Raw genomic sequence first — 6,000 nt, forward strand, 5'->3', positions numbered from 1 at the left:
GAATGAATGAGAATAAGATGGTATTTTCAGAATATGGTAGAATTATGAAAAATAAATTAGAATTATCGCTAGATGTGAACTTTTAAACACAAATGATTAACATGCAATTTATTATATGAGGAAGAAGTAAGCAAAAAATGCAGACTATAATTACGGCAAATGCTTAAATTAGTAATTTGTTAAACAAATAACAAAAAACTTATCAATGAAATTAGAGTTAACAAAATTGCGTAATAATAATGTATTGTTGTGCATGATTTTTAAAAGGAGTCAGTTATAAATAAGTCTTTATTACAATATCAGTGATACAATGTGCGAATTTAATGAGTTTAGAATTTAATTAACTTTGTACCTTGGAGTTACGTTAATTCCAAAGATTTATAAGCTAATGAAAATTTAATGGAATAGAATGGTCGAGTGAATATAAAGATTTCAATGTTATTTCAATTTAGAAGGGAATCCAGTAAATTGCAATAATTCTCAAATCAAATATTTACAAGAGGATAATGTTATATAATTGTTATTAAGATGGGAAATTCACTCATGCAGGAGATACATGAATTGAAATATATTGGTATAAATTTAGCAGACAAAAACTCGTAATTATATAAATGGAAAATACAATGAACATTTTCTAAAAATAGTCGTAATAGGCGCGAGGTAATTTTACACTTTAAAAAGGCATATGAGTACGAGAGAAAAAAAGAAGAGATGTATCGAGTTTTTATAGAGTTAAAACTGTCGTCTTAACGTTAGGTATATTAAGACAATTATCTTAATAACAATTAAATTAAAAACAGAATTACGTATATAATATCATTTGTTAAGGAACATTTTAAATATTAGATTAATTAAAATAAGTCGAATGTGGATATTGTTTGATAATTACGCACTGATTAATTCGCCGAACATTGGATCATAGGAAAGATAGAAGAAAATAAATTGCATACTAAAATCATATATTTTACATTAAAAATTTAATAAATAATGTGAAATATCGTGATAAAAAATAATTATATTATTAGAAGTAAAGAAGGCAAGAAGATTGTAAACAGTTAAAATAATAAGTAATTAAAGTAGAGTATCGTGGAGACGTTGCAATTGGGTCTTAATTATTATAGAATAAAAGCTTTTATTAAGAACTGAAGAGAAATAATTACGTAATTACAAAGTAGTGAAAATAAGAAATCAAATGAAAGTATATATTGAATTTGTAAAATTGTACAATTTTGTTGAAGCGAGAGATGATTAAGTTTTTCATTTGTCGTACAGTTTGGAAAATCAAATTTCAGAAGACAATATAGTTTAATATTCGTAAATGTCCTCCAAATTAATTGGGATTCTTACATAACGTAAATAGATATATTGAATAAATATATAAATTTAAAGTAAGAGTTTAAATTAAATTTTAAGATAAAAATAGTATTACGCAAATATTTAATATAACAAGTTGTATAGAATTTAGTTCGAAATACAACTTTAGAATACATACATTAAAAGCAGCTATTGTATAATGGATTTTTTAAAGGTAAAACGTTGATTTTTAATTACATTGAAATTCAAGTAAAAGTGATGGATTTCAATTGTGATTGAAAAAAAAAAAAAAAAAAAAATCTAGGATCTTAGGATGTGAAAAGCCTGGCCTTTGAATGCAAATATATATAAATATAAAATTTTCACTTCAATAATATAATGAATCAATTTTATAAATGGTTTTATCATTATCGTTACATAGACTATTTTATTAATAATCTTTTACTTTTATCGGAATAATAACGAATGGAATGTCAAAGGAAATTTTTGTTAAAAATAATTTATTTAAATTGAATTCCTTGATCAATGTTATCAATTTATTGCATCGATTAAACATTATTAATCATTCGACAGTGTAAAATTACTTTAAATTATTAATAAGTGAAATTTACAGATTGATAAATATAATGCAATATTTGCATGGATAATAAGTTTGGGATTCTACTGTACAATAAACAATCTTGGCATAATAATATTAATCAAAAATATCAATAAAAGAAGAATAACAATTTCGTTTATTTAAAAATTACGCAGTTATTTGTACAGGACAGTTATTGGGAATGAGTAGCAAAAATAATTTATAATTAATTTTACGTACGATAGCGATGTATTCTAAGTCTAATGTTGATCGATATGCAGAAGTTAAGGAATGAGAACAAAAAAAAAAAAAAAAAAAAAAAAAAAAAAAAAAACAAGACAAGCATGCAAATATATTAGACAAGTACGAATATATTAAAATAAGAATCATTAAAAATACTGACATTTAACCGAAACTAATATAGAAAAGATTAATTCGAATGTGTCTAGAATAATAATAATAATATGCTGGCTATAAGTAGCAACGAAGAAGGCAATTAAATAAAATAATCAAATATAATAATAGCAAAGGTAACATTAAAAGTAATTAATGCTTTATTACTTAAAAGGTGATCATTAAATATATCATTAAGGATAAATTGCATTTTTATTAAATTAAATTTTTGACATATTAAGCATGTAAGTATGGTTAACGTAAGTACGAAGCCATAGGAAAAATTCGATAAAAGTAAATAAAAATATTAAAATATCTTATTAAAAAGTATTATCTCAATTTATTAATTATCCTGTAAATTTCTATATAGGTAATAAATTTAATGAAAAATGTTTAATTTTCATCTAAGAAAATAATAAAAAAATTTTAATTACAAATTATTTGTTCAAGTATCCTTAATTCGCAATTATTGCGTTACAATTAATATAATCTAAGGATGAGAAATTCAAGATTAGGTAATGAGAAAAACGGAATGAGTAGCTAAGAATAATTTCCAACTATATTATTTTAAATATAGCAGTCGTTTTGGCATCTAACAGAATATACAAAACAGAGACTTTTAGAATAATAGAGTGAGACTGAAAATTTTCATTGCCCTAATCGCTACCAATTGAGTGAAAAATGTAAATGAACTTAAATATTAGTATGCGAAATTGTTTGCCACATGACATTATGAATTATTAATGTATGATATTATAGATAAAAGTCATAAAAGGCAGAAAAGAATAACTGGTAAGGTTTAACTAACTAGCCGGTAATTTTTATCCCAGTAGAATGCAAAGCAATTGATCGGAGTATGTACAATTTAATCTCAAGACTTAAAGCAAAGAGCGACGGCCTATGATAACATCGTGAGAGTTGGATCGGAAAAGCGTGAAAAGTAGCTAAATGAAAAAACTATCGGTGGGAAGAACGCGACTAGTGGCTTTCCAAGTAGGGGAATAAAGGCGGCGATGAGGACAGCGATGGGGGACGGGAAAGACAAATGAAGGAATAGCAGTAGAGCAGCAACAGGAACGAGCAATAGTAACAGGAATAGCAGCAGCAACAGCAACAGGAACTGTAACAGCAGCAGCAGCAGCAGCAGCAGCAGCAGCAGCAGTAGCAGCAGCAGCAGCAGCAGCAGCAGCAGCAGCAGCAGCAGCAGCAGCAGCAGCAGCAGCAGCAGCAGCAGCAGCAGCAGCAGCAGCAGCAGCAGCAGCAGCAGCAGCAGCAGCAGCAGCAGCAGCAGCAGAAGCAGCAGCAGCAGTAACAGTAGCTACAACGCGACAGAGAACGAGAGAGCCATAGAGTTCAATGACCTATGGAAGCCCGCCTCTCTGGCTTGGCGCGTGGGAGGGGAACAGCAGCGCAGCTCTTCTGACATACTGCGCGCGTGCGTGTGCGCGCAGGACGGATACGTCGCTTTTCCGCTCGTCGTCGTCTTGATCGTCGCCGTCGTCGTCGTCGTCGTCGTCGTCGTCGCCGCCGTCGTCGTCGTCGTCGTCGTCGTCGTCGTCATTGTCTACGTCGCTGATGTGGGTTCTCCCTCCCCCAAAAAAAAATCCCCCTTGTGTGACAAAGCCCGGCATGCCGAAGCGTCCGTACACACGGGAAGTGCACTCGGTTTCGGCTTTCCCAGAGGCTTTTCACCGCGATGACTCGCTCTCTCTCTCTCTCTCTCTCTCTCTCCGTCTCTCTCTCTCTCTCTCTCTCCCCCTCTCCCCTCTCCCCCTTAGTTTCTCTATCCTGCCCCACCCCGCCCGGAGAACACGCTTTTTTCGGGGACCGGCGCCGCGCACGGCCTAAGGTCGTCGGCCCCCGCAGTTGCGCAGGATTTTTCGAAACCACGGCCACGCCGACGAGGACAGCGGCTGCAACTCGGCTAAGGCAGTCGCTCGCGCTGTTCGCGCGCGCACATGGGACCTTTTTTCTTCCGGCCGCGAAGAGGCGGCTCTCTTATCACGCCCGTTTGCGCGACGCGTCACGAGGAACATCTCCACCAGAGTGTCTTATTTAATGCGTGCGTGCGTGCGTGCGTGCGTGCGTGCGTGCGTGCGCGCGTGCACCCGAGCGCCCGTGTTTTTGTGAGCGTGCTGGCAGCGCACGGACGTAATTACGTAAAACGGGTGTGCATTGCTCAAGAGCGTCGACAATGACTCGATGAAAATGTAAAAGGAAAGAAAGAACGACGCGTCCGTAGAAGAGAAAGAAGAGTAGAGCGCCTCCAACAAGCCTAGGAGACAAAAGAAAGCGGAATAAAAAGCGGCTAATGGCGCTTCGATGATTAAACGCGATTTTTCGTAATCACGAACAAAGAGCCGCCGATGTTGTGTCAATATAGTGTATTGCGTATGTCATTATTAATACGAGCTTATATGAAGGAGCGAGCGAGAGAGAGAGAGAGAGAGAGAGAGAGAGAGAGAGAGAGAGCCGCGAGAAGCTTGCGATTCCCAATGGTTATGATTTTTTTACGCACCCGCGTCGACCTTGATGAGCAATTTGCATGGGTTTTGGAAAACGTCGTAGCTTACAATGAGATTTCATACGTGAGAATCGGTGCATGGATACGATAAAAGAAAACAATCGCGTAAATCTTATCTATCGAAAATTTTAATCGTACAGACGGACGTTGACGAGCCAACGTAGATTAGGGAGCAATTTGAGATCGCGCGAGGAGGAATAATACCGGGCGAAAGAAGAAGCTATTGAAGCGAGGAAAAAGTATCGGGCAGTCGAGTAAAAGCCTCGAGGCGAAGGCGTCAAAGGTCGGAAAGATCGCTAAACGACGAACGAGTCTTGGACCAAGGGGGCTTGGATGGTGATAAGCCATTCGGATTAATAGAAATACGGTCGAACGATACACGATCGGGCGGCTCGGCTCTTGAGAAAGACACGCTTCGCGTTTAAGAGCTGCCGGTGATTTTACGATCGGAGAGTCGTTGGTGAGCATTGGTCGTTGTTGATTGTCGATAATGATGAAGCTGCCGCGCCGAATTGAGAAGAGGAAAACGTAATATAGGGTGTTATTCACAATCAAAGTACACGAGAGGCGAGTTGATGGTGCGACCGAGTCCTCCGAAAAATTGCTACGGTACAATGAAACAGAGCCGACGATGTAATCGCGAGTCGACGGTTAAAGTGCGCGCGGGCGTTTGAGTGGAAGAAGTGGTGGTGCGCCGCTGGTGTCATCGTACCGCAGCTTTTCGGACGCAGGCCGAGAAGATACCCGAGGGCGACCGCGCAGCAGCTGCACAGCCTGTGTGCGCGTCTCTCAATCTCTCTCTCTCTCTCTCTCTCTCTCTCTCTCTTTCTCACTCGCGCGCGCGCGTACGCACTCTATCATATCCATCCATCCCTTCTTCCCACCGTAACTCTCGCTCTCTCTCTCTCTCTCTCTCTCTCTCTCTCTCTCCCTCTCCATGTTCGCATACGTGCGTGCGCATGTGCGCGCGCGAAAGAGCGCGTGACGCACGCGAACAGCGGCAATGCGTTGGCCGACTGTACTCTCCGGGTTCATCGTTCTCGATTATGTAATGTTTGACTATATGGTGCAAGCGCCCCGACGCTAGCGCGCTCTCTCCCTCCCTTTTTCTCCCTCTCTCGCTTTCTTCTCTCTATCTCTCTCTCTCTCTCTCTCTCTCTCTCTCTCTCTCTCTCTCTCTCTCTCTCTCTTT

General features: G+C 38.0%; 1 protein-coding gene across 11 annotated transcripts in view; it reads left to right on the forward strand.

The window, feature by feature from the left end:
• Hr3 (nuclear hormone receptor 3 ROR-beta) overlaps positions 1 to 6,000 on the forward strand; it is a 125,966-nt gene that overhangs the window by 95,689 nt on the left and 24,277 nt on the right. Inside the window, exon 1 of one of the 11 annotated variants that reach the window (XM_011496533.1) lies at positions 4,425 to 4,675. The exons of the other annotated variants lie outside the window; for them this stretch is intronic. The gene's annotated coding sequence lies outside the window, so the exon portion shown is untranslated. Of the gene's footprint in view, positions 1 to 4,424; positions 4,676 to 6,000 lie in introns of those variants that run through there. 11 annotated transcript variants of the gene reach the window in all.

This window comes from Ceratosolen solmsi, unplaced genomic scaffold, assembly GCF_000503995.2.
Source record: "Ceratosolen solmsi marchali unplaced genomic scaffold, CerSol_1.0 scaffold10, whole genome shotgun sequence".
Classification (NCBI taxonomy): Eukaryota; Metazoa; Arthropoda; class Insecta; order Hymenoptera; family Agaonidae; genus Ceratosolen; species Ceratosolen solmsi.